Raw genomic sequence first — 18,998 nt, 5'->3', positions numbered from 1 at the left:
ACGAAAAGATTTGCCTTTTTATTCGCCCTTCTTTCGTTTGATCCTTTGTTTGCTTGTGTTACCATGTGCCTTATTTTTGTTTGCATCTTCGCTTGCTAAAAGTTTATGGATCCTCATCCACTTGCTAATCTTTTTAAGAGATCCAATTATGATGAACCAATTTCTAGTGATTTGAGTGCACTAGATTATCTTTATGAAGTTTTGCTTGAAATTCATGAATCTGAAGTGATTCACGATAGCTCCTTGGATGAAAAGCATGATTGCAATGATTTTACTATAAGTTCTATTGATGTCAATTGTGCTAATAATATGCAAAACCCTAAGCTTGGGGATGCTAGTCTTGCTATATCCACTACTTGTTGTAATGATCATGATTGGGCTGATTCTTCTTATGATCTTGAAAATTTATTTAAGCCTCATGACAATAGTGTTTTCAATAGTATTGAAAGCGGGTTTGGAAGAGTGTTAAATTTAGATCCCACATATTTGGAGAATATTGAATCTTATGAAATTTTTGATAAAAGTGGGTTTTGGAAAGGTCATGACTTTAGTTAAGGATAATCTCACTATTTTGGAAGAGTGTCAACTTTGCATGCATATGGATCATGTAGAGAAGAATTTATGTGATAGCTATAATGTTGAATTTGAATATGATCCTACATGTAATTATTATGAGAGAGGAAAATATGGTTGTGTAAATTTCCATGTTAGTAAATTATTAACTCTCTTCATGTTGAGATTGCTATCGTCTTTTTCTTCTTCCTTGCATATGCTAGTTTTTGCTCTCCTTGATAATTTGTTTGCTTATAAAATGCCTATGAATACGAAGCATGTTAGACTTAGATGTATTTGTCATGTGTTTTATGATGCTCTCTTTGTGCTTCAATTTTTCTCTTTTATGCTAGCATCATTGAAATTATCAATGCCTAGCTAGGGGCGTTAAACAATACCGCTTGTTGGGAGGCAGCCCAATTTTATTTTTGGGTTTTTTGTTTTGATATTGTTCTTGAATAAAATACACATTATTACCTCTGTAGTAATTGTGTTTTGGTGTTTTTAATTAGTGTTTGTGCTAAGTAAGACCTTTGGGATAGCTTACGGTGATAGTTGATTTGATCTTATTGAAAAACAGAAACTTTTGCGCCTAGTCCCAGAATTTTTACACATCACAGAAGCGTGATAAAATTCTGAATTTTTTAGACAAGATTGACATACAAATTGCCTATGTTGTCCTAATTTTTCAGAATTTTTGGAGTTACAGAAGTATCCGAAGTATCCAGATTACTACAGACAGTTCTGTTTTTTTGACAAATTCTGTTTTCTATGTGTTGTTTGCTTATTTTGATGAATCTATGGGTAGTATCGGGGGGTATGAACCATGTAAAAGTTGGAATACAGTAGATATCACACCAATATAAATAAATAATTTGTTCACAACAGTACCAAAAGTGGTGATTTATTTGCTTATACTAACAGAGCTTATGAGATTTTCTGTTGAGTTTTGTGTTGTGAAGTTTTCAAATTTTGGGTAAAGGTTTGATGGATTATGGAATAAGGAGTGGAAAGAGCCTAATCTTGGGGATTCGCAAGGCACCCCAAGGTAATAATCAAGGACAACCAAGAGCCTAATCTTGGGGATGCCCTGGAAGGCATCCCCTCTTTCGTCTTTGTCAATCGGTAACTTTACTTGAGTCTATATGTTTATCCAGCACGTGATATGTGTTTTGCTTAGATCGTCTTGTATGATATGAGTCTTTACTTTTTAGTTTGCCACAATCATCCTTGTTGTACACACCTTTTGAGAGGGACACTCATGAATCGTGATTTATTAGAATACTCTATGTGCTTCACTTATATCTTTTGAGCTAGGCAATTTTGCTCTAATGCTTCACTTATATCTTTTTAGAGCACAGCGGTGGTTTTGTTTTATAGAAATTATTGAACTCTCATGCTTCACTTATATTATTTTGAGAGTCTCTCTACACAGCATGGTAATTTGCTTTGGTTATGAATTTATTCCTAGTATGATAGACATCCTAGAGGGATATAATAAAAACTTTCATATAAAGTGCATTAAATATTATGAGAAGTTTGATTCCTTATGATTGTTTTGAGATATGAGGATGGTGTAGAGTCATGCTAGTGAGTAATTATGGATTGTAGAAATACTTGTGTTAAAGCTTGTGATTCCGTAGCATGCACGTATGGTGAACCGCTACGTGATGAAGTCGGAGCATGATTTATTTATTGATTGTCTTCCTTATGAGTGGCGGTAGGGGACGAGCAATGGTCTTTTCCTACCAATTTATCCACCTAGGAGCATGTGCGTAGTACTTTGTTTCGATGACTAATAGATTTTTGCAATAACTATGTGAGTTCTTCATGACTAATGTTGGGTCCATGGATTATACGCACTATCGGTGTACAAAAGTAGGGGCTCCGTAACATCCCAATATTCTAATTTTTGGAATGTTATATTAAATAAATACATTTGATTGATTGTTTGATTGTGGTGTGGTTGCTTATGTGAAATTCGAATTTTTTTTGAAAGTTAAATGAGAGGGAATAAAATGACTTTCCCAAAACTTTCACTTTGCTTTCTGATCCCTAAGAATTCAATTTTATTTCATCACAAAACCCTAGAGAGAAGATGACATGACTTCTTCCATTTAAATAAATGAAAAGGGTTGTTGAGAAGATTTGAATTTCATTGGGAAATATTTCAAATTCAGAAACTTTAAGCAACTCAATGATTTTCATGAGAGAAGATAAAATGACTTCTTCAAAATATATGAAATATGAGTTGGAAGTTTTAAAGGAATTAAATTCAAAATCCCATTGGAATTATTTTCAATTTGGGGTTATTTGATTTTTATTAAAATTATTTTTCTCTAAAAATAAAATATATGGAAAATAGGGTAAAATGATTCCCCACAATAGAAAATTGGAGAAAAATAAATTTTAAATCATTTTGGTATTTTTAAAATGATTTTTACTAGGTTTTATTGCAACAGTAGCACTTTTTGCTTTATTTAAATTTTTGGGGATTTTACTTGATGTTAGAAAAATGTGCATGTTGTAGAAATTCTTTTTCTAAAAATTTCGATATATAATATGCCTATATATAATTTTACTTTTATCTTCGTTATTCCTTTTTCCATTTATGTTTCTAAAAAAACTGCGCGTGCGCCTGGAACTAACTGTCGCCTACGTGCGCAGCATAGTGGCATCGGGCACCCCATCATTTTATTTTATTTCTCTTCTCTCCTACATGGGCCAGGCCCAGCCAGCCTTTTTCTTTATTTGACCGAATTTTGTTTAACAAAAACTACGGTGCGCGGCCGGGCCTAACTTTTAGCCCATGATCTTTTTCAATTTTCATCTACGTATGTATATATTTAGTCCCATATTGCATAGCCTTTGATCCCTAAATCTTTTTTCCACCTATAAATATAGACCCATAGAGCCTCCTAAAATCATCCGTTTCGGGTTAAATCAATATTTTGGTTTGACTAGATTCATTAAAGAAAAATATTTTTCTCCTCTTCGGCGGAACTTCTGAAAATTATCTCCTCTCTCCGAAGTCGTATTTTCTCTGCCTTATAAAGGTATCTTTTTTTTCTTTTTATACTTCCGTAGTTTATTATGTTCTAGACTAGTATGGTATAATAATTAGATTATCAATTAGTCTATGTATTTATACATTAGACCTAGATTTTTTTAGCCATACCTATTTTTCTTCCGTAAAATAGCTTGGCACTGATTTTTCAAATAGCCATAACTTTTTACTCGTTCATCCAAATTAGATGAAACCAGCGCCTATAGTTTTGTCTTGGTTTCACCTACCCAGTGAACCTGTCACATCAACTTTTTGAAAATTTCAAATTTCGAAATTTGTTCAGATTCATATTTAAACTTCTTTTGATCATAACTTGAGTTTCGTAACTCCGATCTAGTTGATTCTTTTTACAAATTGAAGCTCTTGGCCTAAACTTTCTGATAAGGCCAAATGCACCTAATTTTACTGTTAGAAATTGTTTTATGTTGCAAGAGAGATTTGCTTGGGTTTTGATGTTTTCCGAATTGTCTTCTTCGTACCTCCCGATCTTTTGCATGATTGCTTATGTGTGATTGCTATTGCTTGCTCATGTTAGATTGAAACAGAGTGTGACGAGTAGAACTATTAGGAGTTATGAATGCGAATCATCTTCATCAACAGTACAAGGCAAGTTCACACTTTGATCATACTCTCTATACCAAGTTTTTATGCATTAGTTTCCACCCTCAAACATTGCATGAGTAGGACTGATAACATGTGGGTGTTGGGAAGTAGTTGATGAGGTAGGAACCTATTATCCTGCATTCAAACCCTGGGAGTTACTACGTTATGCTTATAATGCTATGCTATGCTCGTCGACGTGGTTGGTTTGAGTGATTCATGACAGATGTGAGAGTTATTATTAATGGTTAACATAAGGTGGCTACTTTAATACACATCTGGGTGGAATGGTAGGGGCACCCTGGAGCACCCAGTGGTCTGCCCCGGCACCTGGAGAACCCAGTGCTTGCCCAAGGGGATCCCGGAGAACCCGTGTGATCACCCAATGGAATGCCACCCCGGCTTAAAGGGATCATAATATTATTCATGCTAGAAACTTTCGTGTGCAGCCACAAGCTATTATGGGCTCTATCATAGTTGAGTATGTTGCATGACCTCTTTCAGTGGTGGGCTAGCAGATGTATGAGAAAGTAGGTATAACTGTCCACCCAGAGTAAAGACTTAGTGCTTCTGAAAGACTGTGTCTCGGTCATCCGTTTCTCAAACACCATGTAGTGCGAGAAATCCAACAGAGGAGATTGAGTCTTGTGGGGAAAAGTGCGCAAACCTCTGCAGAGTGTACAAACTAATCATGATCAGCCGTGTCCCTAGTTATGGACATCTTGGGTATCTGGTTCTTGGATTATCATGTTGATCTCATCACTTTACTTAATTAATTTGTTGGGTTGTTATCTTTTAATTGGGATTGAGTTGGAGGAACCTTCTCAATATTATTCAACCAATTTTGTAGTTAAATAAAATATATTCCTTTGTTGTAGGGAAAAATTAGCTTTATGCAAAACTTAAACTTAGAGCCTCCACCAGCCAAATATGCATGTAGTGACAGCCATTATTCAGCATTGCTCTACAGTGTGAAATTGCCAGTACATCCACTGTAGTGACCCTTTGTGGCTGCAACGTCTCATATTGCAGGACTCTTACGATGAGTAAGACATACGTGAGGGTTACGATTTCTACACTCAACTTTGCTGTTGGTGTTGATGGGAATCTACAGTCTTGTTGTTACTTCCGCTATATGGATTGAGGTAATAGTATTTACGTTATTTATACATGTGATTTACCTCTTTTATAAATCCTCGAGTACTGTGTGTGTCATAATACCGATCCAGGGATGACACTTAAGCACAGAGACTTGACTGTTTGAGGTCGGGTTGCTACATGATGGTATCAGAGCACATGTTGACTGTAGGACGTGACCCTAGAAACTAGCAAGCCCATAGGAAAGATTTTTCTCTACAACTTCATTTTTAAAAGGATCTTTTACCTCTCTTCCTTTCTGAGTTTTATCAAATATTCCTTTTAGTTAGGCTATAACCCCTTTCCCCTTTTGACCACGTGAGGATTCGACTGATGAGACCACTCCGAGAAGGACAAGACATCGGACAACTAAGACCACTTCAGAATGAAGAGGATTTTACCGAGCATTATAATAATGAAACTACGATAGTTGAAGACTCTGAAGACTAGGAAAATTTGAAGTCTCTGAAGAATTTCCAGATTTGTATGACCTAGGAAGGCTACCCCTATGGAACTTATCAGACTATTGAAGTTTGTCAATACCCGAGATCAAGGTGTGTCGGAGAAAGACCGGAACATGGAGCGTTCAAACTCAAAGTTTGTCTAGAAAACACTAGGGTAGGAGATAACAACTATGGACTGATGACTCATGGCAGAGACATGGGCATAGACACAGCTATCCATGATGTTATTGCCCGCTTATGCTATTTGTCACCGTGCTGAGTTAAGCATGCATTTCTACGGAAGGATTGGATGACAAAAGGGCGAATGGAGCACCTAGCAGCAAAAGATGAAGTTTTAACCTTAGTTGATGTATCGCCAAGATCTGGAGTATTACATCAAGAAGTTTAAGATGGACCTGCATGAAGTCGAATTTGATAAGAAAGTATTTCATGAAGAACTCGGGACCCAGAAGCTGAAGGTAGCCAAGTTGGAGGATGCAAAACCACGATACCGGAGATTCGTCAGGAACTGAATGGATAGTAGGACCATGGTTCATGCCAAGGATGTTGAAACCCAGAAGTGGAACGCAACCCCAGAATATTAAAGGACGTCACGAGAGACTTCACGTCAATAGAGGTGATCCGGCAAAAGAACTTGAGAAGGACAACACGATCAGAAGAAGCCCATCGGAGGCATGAACAAGACTGGAAGAGTTTGATGACTTTGAAGATTTATTGACCTTTAGAAGACCAAACCCCTGTTATATGCCTATGTTAGATGCAATGCTTGTGAGCTGTCAATTGTTTGATATTTTTTTTCCGACAGCCACAAAATAAAATTTGTCTTTTCAAAACTATTGTTTGCATTGTGTGTATCCCTCTCTGTCTCTCTTATCTCACCCCAAAACCCATGGACCCAATAGAGGACGAGTGGAGATGAGCTTATATTTTCTGGACCGATGAGTCAATTGGAGATGGACCCATGGATTCAGAACATGGAAAATCACATGAAGAATAACCCTACAGCCAGAAAGGATATGACCCAACATGCTCTTCCGTGCTTTGAAAGAGGTACTGCTACTAGGTGGAGGATGTACCAAACCATCAATGGATGGCGAGGAGTAACCACTTGGAAAGAATTTAAGTTGACTTTGCCAAAGTCTCGGTTTATGTCCCACAAATTGAAGCCTGATGTAAGTGATATGAAGAAACCTTGTGCATGCAAGCTCTGTGGAGAAATAGGACACAACCATAGAGAACACAAGGGGTGAATGCCCTAATTGTGAAGGAAGTCACCCAGCTGAAGACTGACCAACTAGGCAGAATACTTGTTTCTTGTGTGAAGGGACTACCCACTACCCTGCTCAGTGTCACATTTACCTCGTGGTTCAAAGAACCATCCAACAGAAGAAAAAAACAATGAAAGGAGCCCTCATGGAAATTTTAGAAGAACCTATGGTGAAGGAATAGGTGGAGGACACACTCGAAGATCAAATTCGACTTTGCACCAAGTCATGATATTCATGTGGAGAAGAAGGACACATCTCCCAGAATTGTATGAATGGGGATCTAGTAGAATTCCCGACAGAGGAAGTAGAGTATGACCCATAGGAAATAGAAGCCCTGATTGGAATGGAAAAGTCCAGGAAGAGAAGTAGATTGGATACCAGGAAGGACCTGAGTCATATCACTTGTTTCAGGTGTAAGGAGTCAAGGCACTACTTCGGCAGTTGCCCAAAAAAAGGAAGCCGAGGACCCAAGGAGGCTATGTAATCATGAGGAAACCTCGAGACTTGTCAGAAGTAATATGTTTTCGTTGTAATGAAGCAGGGAACTTTGCCAGAGATTGTCCCAAGGAGAAGGAGACTTGTGATAATTAGTTGTCTTTGTGAGAAGTATAGTAGTAATAGTGAGAACATTTTCCCTTATATTGAGGTGTTGAGTTGAGGCATGTAATGGAAGTGCGGGAGATTGTAATACTTTGAGAATCAATAAAGTTAGTATCGTGGGTACTATTTGTATTTTATGAGTTGTTACTCTATGAAGAAAGATTTTGACCATTTTCGAGGATATGACAACTATGGTCTATGGACGAATTTCTGCATTTCAAGGGTGGTAGTACCCTGTGAGGACACTTGACCTTTGGAAAGGATAATGATATTCCACCGAGTGAACTACGAACAAAATAAGTACGATTTTTATCTCGATATGTGGTATACCCCAAGAATATGGAGGGATGAAGTACTATTGGATATAAAGGAGGTATAAGGTTGGTAATATGGAGCAATTGTAACTTCATGATGAGTCTGAGTAATCACGTCAGAGTTTGGTACAAATAGAAGGAGGGGAGACAGTACAATTGGATGGATCTAAGAATGCTAGAAGTTGGATGTTGGAATAATGATCAGTTGCCTCGAGGAGGAGATCAAGGTTTACAAGTGATGAGATGGGCCATAACCCACGGGCCCAGGACCTGCCAAGAAGCAAGCACATTCTTGCTGAAGGAAAAACCCTGGAAGAAGTTACGATTTTATCGACAAACGATCTTATAGGAGTAACGCAAAACCTCAGAGTTGTGAAGGAACTATAGATGTTTGTTTGGCTTGTAGAATCCATGGATTTATCCTAACTTAGTTCGTCGACAAGAGAAATTCTGCAATGCTTGTGAGGATGACCGAGAGTTAGAGTGCGAGATTCGCTAAACCATATACAAGGTAATGATTTGGGTGCGGGATGGATTGAGCACCATACCGACTTACTCTTATTATTCGCCTCTGTTGTATGGGATGGTAAATCTGAGTGACTTGCCCATAGTAGAGCGACGACAATGAAAACCTTGTTTGAACCTTAGAATGGTATAAGTATTTTCCCCTTGTACAAGGCAGCTGTTGCCAATCATAGGATATACGGTGAGAATGAAGCCCGGAACCATTTCCTGCAGCAGACACCATATATTGCTTGATGACCACCATGAGATATGGATAGTTGTTTAGTATTGGTGCCAGACCTGTCAGCTAAGAAGACCCAGCCATGGTATAACCTTACCAAGATGAAAGGACACAAGAATTGAGGAAAAAGGTTATGCCACTACCGGAAGAGCCCAGAGAAGGAATTTTCCTGAAGATCTGAGAAGACTGACACCGCCAACAATAAGGATGTACGACTTGAGTTTTGATGGAACCATAACAATGCTTCTAAGGGTGGTAGCACCCCAGACCCCCTGTGACGATCGATGGATTTTGAGAAGACCCCAAACCTAACCTATTTCTTGCTAGCCTCTTAGAATCTCGAGGACGAGATTCATTTCAAGGGTGGTAGGTTTGTAACATCCTAAAATTCTAATTTTTGGAGTGTTATATTAAATAAATAGATTTGATTGATTGTTTGATTATGGTGTGGTTGCTTGTGTGAAATTGAGTGAAATTCGAAATTTTTTGAAAGTTAAATGAGAGGGAATAAAATGACTTTCCCAAAACTTTCACCTTGCTTTCTGATCCCAAAGAATTCAAATTTATTTCATCACAAAACCCTAGAGAGAAGATGACATGACTTCTTCCATTTAAATAAATGAAAAGGTTGTTGAAAAGATTTGAATTTCATTTGGAAATATTTCAAATTCAGAAACTTTAAGCAACTCAATGATTTTCATGAGAGAAGATAAAATGACTTCATCAAAATATATGAAATATGAGTTGGAAGTTTTAAAGCAATTAAATTCAAAATCCCATTGGAATTATTTTCGATTTGGGGTTATTTGATTTTTATTAAAATTATTTTTCTCCAAAAATAAAATATATGAAAATAGGGTAAAATGATTCCCTACAATAGAAAATTTGAGAAAAATAAATTTTAAATCATTTTGGTATTTTAAAAATGATTTTTACTGGGTTTTATTGCAACAGTAGCACTGTTTGCTTTATTTCAAATTTTGCGGATTTTATTTGATGTTAGAAAAATGTGCATGTTGTAGAAAATCTTTTCTGAAAATTTTGATATATAATATGCCTATATATAATTTCACTTTTATTTTCGTTATTCCTTTTTTCCATTTCTGTTTCTAAAAAAACTGTGCATGCGCGTGGAACTAATTGTCGCCTACGTGCGCAGTATAGTGGCATCGGGCACCCCATCATTTTATTTTATTTCTCTTCTCTCCTACATGGGCGAGGCCCAGCCAACCTTTTTCTCTATTTGACCAAATTTTCTTAAAAAAATACAGCGCGCGCGGCCGGGCCTATCTTTAGGCCATGATCTTTTTCAAATTTCATCTCCGCACGTATATATTTAGTCCCACATTGCCTAGCCTTTGATCCCTAAATCTTTTTTTCCACCTATAAATATAGACCCATAGAGCCTCCAAAAATCATCTGATTCGGGTTAAATCAATATTTTGATTTGACTAGATTCATTAAACAAAAATATGTTTCTCCTCTTCGGCGGGACTTTTGAAAATTGTCTCCTCTCTTCGAAGTCGTCTTTTCTCTGCCTTATAAAGGTATCTTTTTTCTTTTTTTCTTTTTATAATTCCGTAGTTTATTATTTTCTAGACTAGTACGCTATAATAATTAGATTATCAATTAGTCTATGTATTTATATATTAGACCTAGATTTTTTTTAGCCGTAGCTATTTTTTCTTCCGTATAACAGCTTAGCACTGATTTTTCAAATAGTCATAACGTTTAACTCGTTCATCCAAATTAGATGAAACCAGCGCCTATAGTTTTGTCTTAGTTTCACCTATCCAGTGAACCTGTCACATCAAATTTTTGAAATTTTCAAATTTTGAAATTTTTTCAGATTCATAGTCAAACTTCTTTTGATTATAACTTGAGTTTCGTAACTCCGATTTAGTTGATTCTTTTTGCAAATCGAAGCTCCTGACCTAAACTTTCTGATAAGGACAAATACACCTAATTTTGGTACTGTTAGAAATTGTTTTATGTAGTATGAGAGATTTGCTTGGGTTTTGATGTTTTCTGAATTGTCTTCTTCAACCTTCCGATCTTTTGCATGATTGCTTATGTGTGATTGCTATTGCTTTCTCACGATAGATTGAAACAGAGTGTGACGAGTAGAACAAACAGGAGTTATGAGTGCGAATCATCTTCATCAACAGTACAAGGCAAGTTCAAACTTTGATCATACTCTCCGTACCCAGTTTTTACGCATTAGTTTCCACCCTCAAACATTGCATGAGTAGGATTGATAACATGTGGGTATTGGGAAGTAGTTGATGAGGTAGGAACCTATTGTCCTGCATGCAAACCCTGGGAGTTACTACGTTTTGCTGATACTGCTATGCTATGCTCGTAGACGTGGTTGGTTTGAGTGATTCATGACATATGTGAGAGTTATTATTAATGGTTAACTTAAGGTGGCTACTTTAATACACATGTGGGTGGACTGGTAGGGGCACCCTGGAGCACCTAGTAGTCTGCCCGGGCACCTAGAGAAGCCAGTGCTTGCCCAAAGGGATCCCGGAGGATCCGTGTAATTACCCTATAGGATGCCACCCAGGATCAAAGGGATCATAAGGTTATTCATACTAGAAACTTCCGTGTGCAGCCACAAGCTATTATGGGCTCTAGCATAGTTGACTATGTTGCATGACCTCTTTCAATGGTGGGCTAACCGACGTAGGGGAAAGTAGGTGTAACTGTCGACCCAAAGTAGAGAGTTAGTGCTTATGAAAGACTGTGTCTCGGTCATCCATTTCTCAAACACCATGTAGTGCGAGAAATCCAACAGAGGAGATCGAGTCTTGTGGGGAAAAGTGCACAAACCTCTGCAGAGTGTACAAACTAATCATGATCAGCCGTGTCCCTAGTTATGGACATCTTGGGTATCTGGTTCTTGGATTATCATGTTGATCTCATCACTTTACTTAATTAATTTGTTGGGTTGTTATCTTTTAATTGGGATTGAGTTGGAGGAACCTTCTCAATATTATTCAACCAATTTTGTAGTTAAATAAAATATATTCCTTTGTTGTAGGGAAAAATTAGCTTTATGCAAAACTTAAACTTAGAGCATCCACTAGCCAAATATGCATGTAGTGATAGCCATTATTCATCATTGCTCTATAGTGTGAAATTGCCAGTACATCCAATGTACTGACCCTATGTGGCTGCAACGTCTCATGTTGCAGGAATCTTACGACGAGTAAGTGATACGTTAGGGTTACGATTTCTACACTCAACTTTGCCGTTTATGTTGATGGGAATCCACAACCTTGTTGTTACTTCCGCTATATGGATTGAGGTAATACTATTTACGTTATTTATACATGTGATTTACCTCTGTTATAAATCCTCGAGTACTGTGTGTGTCAGCATACCGATCCAGGGATGAAACTTAAGCACAGAGACTTCACCGTCTGAGGTTGGGTCGCTACAGGCTCTCCTTTTGCACCCCTTAACTTGCGCGCGGGCAGTCAGAGCCGCGCTCACGGCCACACTAAGCAGGGCGGGGGAGGGATGCCGGCAACGCCAAGACCAGAGACGCAAAGAGAGAAAGAGGGCGAGGTGCACTGCCCCGGCAAGACACTTGCCGGGGTGGCTTCCACAGCCTCGGCAAGATCCTTGCCGAGGCAACTTGCCTGATGCCAGCAGAGCACGCCACCCTCGAGCCTAAAGGGTTCCTACGCCATATTGGAACCAAGGCTCGGGAGGCGCCTCCGTGGTGGCATGCAGATCTTTGTAGAGATCTTAGATATGCAAGATCAAATGAGGACCAGAAGATGACGACCCCCGGCAAGGTCCTTGCCGAGGACAACTGCTACCTCTTGAGCACTGCGTTGGATTTCCTTGAAGAGGAAAGGAAGATGCAGTAAAGTAGCATAAGTATTTCCCTCAGTTTTTGTGAACCAAGGTATCAATCCAGTAGGAGGTTCTACGCGCGTCCCTAGTACCTTCACAAAATAAATAACTCCTCGCAACCAACGCGATAAGGGGTTGTCAATCCCTTCACGGTCACTTACGAGAGTCAGATCTGATAGATATGATAAGATAATATTTTTGGTATTTTTATGATGAAGATGCAAAGTAAAATAAAGCAAAGGAAATAACTAAGTATTGGAAGATTAATATGATGAAGATAGAACCGGGGGCCATAGGTTTCACTAGTGTCTTCTCTCAAGAGCATAAGTATTTTACGGTGGGTGAACGAATTACTGTTCAGAAATTGATAGAATTGAGCATAGTTATGAGAATATCTAGGTATGATCATGTATATAGGCATCACGTCCGAGACAAATGGACCGACTCCTGCCTGCATCTACTACTATTACTCCACTCATCGACCGCTATGCAGCATGCATCTAGAGTATTAAGTTCATCAAAACAGAGTAATGCTTTAAGCAAGATGACACGATGTAGAGGGATAAATTCATGCAATATGATAAAAAACCATCTTGTTATCCTCGATGGCAACAATACAATATGTGCCTTGCTGCCCCTACTATCACTGGGAAAGGACACCGCAAGATTGAACCCAAAGCTAAGCACTTCTCCCGTTGCAAGAAAGATCAATCTAGTAGGCCAAACCAAACTGATAATTCGAAGAGACTTGCAAAGATAACCAATCATACATAAAAGAATTCAGAGAATATTCAAATATTGTTCATAGATAATCTTGATCATAAACCCACAATTCATCGGTCTCAACAAACACACCGCAAAAATAAGATTACATCGAATGGATCTCCACAAGAGAGGGGGAGATCATTGTATTGAGATCCAAAAAGAGAGAAGAAGCCATCTAGCTAATAACTATGGACCCGAAGGTCTGAGGTAAACTACTCACACTTCATCGGAGAGGCTATGGTGTTGATTTAGAAGCCCTCTGTGATGGATACCCCCTCCGGCGGAGCTCCAGAACAAGCCCCAAGATGGGATCTCGTGGATACAGGAAGTTACAGCGGTGGAATTAGGGTTTTGGCTCCGTATCTGATCGTTTGGGGGTATGTAGGTATATATAGGAGGAAGGAGTACGTCGGTGGAGCAACAGGGGGGCCACGAGGGTGGAGGGCGCTGTGACTCCCCCGATTTGACCGTACACTAATCATGCACGCAAATGTGTACGACCAAGATCAGGAACTCATGGGAAGATATCACAACACAACTCTAGACACAAATTAAAATAATACAAGCTTTATATTACAAGCCAGGGCCCTCGAAGGCTCGAATACAAATGCTCGAAGGCACAAGAGTCAGCAGAATCAACAATATCTGAGTACAGACATAAGTTAAACAATTTTGCCTTAAGAAGGCTAGCACGAAAGTAGGAACGATCAAAAAGGCGAGGCCTCCTGCCTGGGACCTCCTAACTAATCCTCAAAGTCGAACTCCACGTAGAATCATCCTCGGGATCCTCTGGCTCCTGGACTCCATCATCTGGTCGCAACAACCGGGTACAGAAAGGGGGAAAAGGGGGAGCAAAGCAACCGTGAGTACTCATCCAAAGTACTCGCAAGCAAGGAGCTACACTACATATGTATGCATTGGTATCAAATGGAAAAGGGGTATCATATGTGGACTAAACTGCAGAAAGCCAGAGTAGGAGGGGGATAGCTAGTCCTATCTAAGACTACGCTTCTGGTAACCTCCATCTTGCAGCAGAAGAAGAGAGTAGGTGGTAAGTTCACCAAGTAGCATCGTGTAGCATAATCCTAACCGATGATCCTCCCTTCATCACCCTGTGAGAGAGCGATCACCGGTTGTATCTGGCACTTGGAAGGGTGTGTTTTATTAAGTATCCGTTTCTAGTTGTCATGAGGTCAAGGTACAACTCCGGGTCGTCCTTTTACCAAGGGACATGGTTATTTGAATAGATCAACTTCCCTGCAGGGGTGCACCACATTTCCCAACACGCTCGATCCCATTTGGCCGGACACACTTTCCTGGGTCATGCCCGGCCTCGGAAGATCAACACGTCGCAGCCCTACCTAGGCACAACAGAGAGGTCAGCACACCGGTCTAAATCCTATGGCGTAGGGGTCTGGGCCCATCGCCCATTGCACACCTGCACGTTGCGAGGGCGGCCGGTGAGCAGACCTAGCAACCTCCATTACAAAGGAAGTTGCGTTACGTGGTCCAACCCGGCGCACACCGCTCAGTCGCTGAGATCATGAAGGCTTTGGCTGATACCACGATGTCGAGTGCCCATAAATGTACCCGCGTAGATGGTTAGTGCGTATAAGCCAGTGGCCAGACTCGGATCAAATACCAAGATCTCGTTAAGCATGTTTAAGTATCCGCGAACGCCGACCAGGGCCTGGCCCACCTCTCTCCTAGGTGGTCTCAACCTGCCCTGTCGCTCTGCCTCAAAGTAATAGTCGAGGACCGTCGGGAACTCAGGCCCACCACTACCTGGATGGAGCCACCTGTCCCTTCAGCCCCCATCTCCGAACAGTATCACAAGTAATGTAACAATATAAAGTATACAGCAAATGCCCGTGATCACCTCCCGAAGTGATCACGGCCCAGCAGTATAGCATGGCAGACGGACAAGAGTGTAGGGCCACTGATGATAATCTAGCATCCTATACTAAGCATTTAGGATTGAAGGTAAGGTATCAACAGCTGTAGCAACAATGACAGGCTATGCATCAGAATAGGATTAACGGAAAGCAGTAACATGCTACACTACTCTAATGCAAGCAGTATAGAGGAGAGTAGGCGATATCTGGTGATCAAGGGGGGCTTGCCTGGTTGCTCTTGCAAGAGAGAGGGGTCGTCAACACCGTAGTCGTACTGGGTAGCAGCGACATCGGTCTCGTAGTCTATCGGAGAGAAGAGGGGGAAGAAACAATAAATATTAAGCAAACAGATGCATAACGATGCATGACATGACAGGTAGCGGTGCTAGGGGTGCCCTAACGCGGTATGAGGTGATACCGGTGAAGGGGGAAAACATCCGGGAAAGTATTCCCGGTGTTTCACATTTTCGGACAAATGAACCGGAGGGGGAAAGTTGTGAGTTTGATAGGTTAGGGATGTGTGGTGGACGAATGGGCTACGTATCCGGATTTGTCTCGTTGTTCTGAGCAACTTTCATGTAGAAAGTATTTTCATCTGAGTTACGGATTATTTTCTATGATTTTTTTAAAAGATTTAAACAATATTCTGGAATTATTTTAATTCGAAATTAAAAAGTTAAAATGCTATGTGCACCCAGATCTGTGTACACGAAGGTGTACCAGAGGGTGACATGTGGGTCCAGGGGGGTCCCAATTGACCAGTCAAAGTTTGACTGGTCAACAGGGGGTGGGTCCCAGCTGTCATACTGCCTAATTAACTAACAGTTTTAGTTAGACTAAATAGGTAGTTAACAGGTTGATTAACAAGATTAATTAGGTTAATTGAACATGATTAATTAAGTTAATTAGTTAATTCACTAATTAATATTTTTATTTATTATTATTTTTAAATTCTTCTTCTTCTTATTAACATTCTGGGGGCTGGGCCCCGCGTGTCATTGCCCTGGGGCTTAGCAGGCGCTGGCACAGGTGGGTTATGAGTGCTGCTAACGGTGCGGGTGCCCTCTACCGGGCGAAGGCCTTAGCCTGACACGGGGCAGCGGCAAGCGGCACCGACAGTGGTCGGGGCGGCGCTAGGTAGTGGCAGCAGCAAACGAGCAGCAGCGGCAGCTAGCAGATCAGCCGCGACAATAGCAAGGGCGGCAACAACAGTGTGCAACGGTGGAGGCAAAGCAGCGGTAGCTAGCACAACAACTAAAGGGAGCAGCAGCGGCAGCAGAGCAAAACCGCAACTAGGAGGCGGCGGGTGGCGTCAGTTTGGCGAGGCGTCTGCGAGGGAGGGCTTTGGCGCGGGAGTGGCGGCGGAGAACCAGGCAGCGCCCATGGTAGAAGCTCCAGCGCAGCGGTGTCGCGAGGGCAACGAGGCGGAGGCGGCGGGTAGGGCTTGTCGGCGGCGTGACCGTATCGGCCTGAGGTGGCGGTGAAGGGCAAGGAAGAGCTCGAACGCAAGGCGAGGCAGGTTCGCGCGAGAGGTCTCCTCCGATGGGTGGCGGCGCGTGTGGGGGGTCGAGAGGGAGTTGGGGATCGAGCTGAGGGGGGGTGCCCGATCGGGAGGAGTGGATAGTGGGGGTGTGCGGTTAGGGTTACGAGGGAGTGGGGGGTTAGGTAGGCCCTAGGATGGGCCGGCCTAGTTGGCCCGATGGCCAGCTTGCCCGAGGCCGAGTGGGGGGGGGGGCCCTCCTCTTTTATTTCTGTTTTCTGATTGCTCTTTTCTTTTTAGTTGTTATTCTTTCCTATTTATTTTTAGCTTCCTCTTAGTTTCTGTTTTATAAAAATTATCACTAGTACCTAAACTTGCATTTATAATTATACTACTGTCATAGTAATTATTAACCCAAAACAAAATAGTTTAATATTTAATAAAATCTAATATGTATTTATTTAATCATTGTAACTACTGTTTTAACTACCTAAGTGCATTAAAACCTTTTATAACAATGTGGTTTCTCCACCATTACTACTTATGCATTATTTGGCTCACTCCGAACATTTTAGTTTTAATATTTGAAAACTTTTCTTGTTTGCTTGGTTTTTTTAATTTGAATTCAAATCGGTTTTGAACTAACGCGATATTAACAACAGTAACCATGGTGACGTGGCGTCATTAACCTGGGTTACTGTAGCCTAATTATCTGGGCGTCACAATTCTCCTCCACTACAAGGAATCTCGTCCTGAGATTTTAAGAGTTGGAGTAAGGGGGAAAGATCTGGTTACTAAATTCAAACGAATCTTCTAGTCTTGGTTGCTCTTCTCGAAGAGGTCGTCCATTACGTTGATCTCTTCAATTCTCTGCTTTAGGTCATCATGATGAAGTCGACGTCTTTTCTTTAGGAACTCCATCGTACTTGCGAAAGAATAAAGGGTAACTTCAGAAGAACGGACCTTCAAGGTCAACTATCTAGCAGATAACTCAAGGAATGTGGTAGAAGTAACCCTCGAATAGATACTTAAGAAAATATGTAAGTTAAGAAGGTACCATGAGAAGTTTCTAATGGGCAAGCAATCGTTCGATGGCGTAATCAGAAGGTGAAAGGGTTTCAGAGCAACAAGACTAAGTAGTGCATCTGATACTAGAATGGATCACTAGGCAAGTGGTACGTGAATTACATGCAAAGTCAAGCACGAGGAATAACTTTGACAATAAGGTGTACAGGGGAGTCAGGTTTCGATCCTGGGACTTGTGGGTTATGGACCCACCAAGTGGGTTAAAAGTAGGAAGAGCGATGACATCTTGCATAGTTATGATAGCAATGCAGACCAGAGCTTAGCCTATCAGTTATGTTGGCAACAACATCAATACCAAGGGCGAGGGACGAAGAGAACCATTTTCCTGCTCGTTGAACGAGGCGGACCAATAGGCAAAGTTCTGGTCCATCGGTGGTTACCGGAATGTCATCAACAAAAGTAACAGGGTCTTACTGACAGAGTGGTACACCGAGGTGTTTACATAAGCAGGAGAATATTACTGCTTAGATCATATAGATCACAAGAAAGGTCAAACCAAACAATGGAAAGGAAAATATGATTATCAGATTTAAACAGAATAATTGAAAGGGAAATTTGTTTAAACACATATTTCAAGGGTATATCCTGCCCAAGGACAAGCAGAGTATGATATCCATGACCGTATATAATGTAGAAAACTCTTTAGGTAAGGTGAGAGAAATTTCATGACATTACCCATACAGTGGTGTTGTAGCGACCCGACCCGAATGGATCAAGTCTCTGTGCTTAAGTGTCATCCCTGGATCGGTATGCTGACACATACAGTACTCGAGGATTTATAACAGAGGTAAATCACATGTATAAGTAACGTAAAATACTATTACCTCAATCCAAAATAGCGGAAGTAACAAGGTTGTGGATTCCCATCAACACCAACGGCAAAGTTGAGTGTAGAAATCGTAACCCTAACGTATCACTTACTCGTCGTAAGATAATCCTGCAACATGAGACGTTGCAGCCACAAAGGGTCAGTACATTGAATGTACTGGCAAACTCACACCATAGAGAATGATGAACAATGGCTATCACTACATGCATATTTGGCTAGTGGAAAAGCTCTATGGTTATAAGGTTTTTGCGAAAAGCCAATTTTTCCCTACTGCAAAGGAATAAATTTTATTTAACTATCATGGTGGTTGTTGAACATTGAGAATG

This window comes from Triticum urartu, chromosome 3 (assembly GCF_003073215.2).
Source record: "Triticum urartu cultivar G1812 chromosome 3, Tu2.1, whole genome shotgun sequence".
Classification (NCBI taxonomy): Eukaryota; Viridiplantae; Streptophyta; class Magnoliopsida; order Poales; family Poaceae; genus Triticum; species Triticum urartu.
This window is presented reverse-complemented; position numbering follows the sequence as displayed.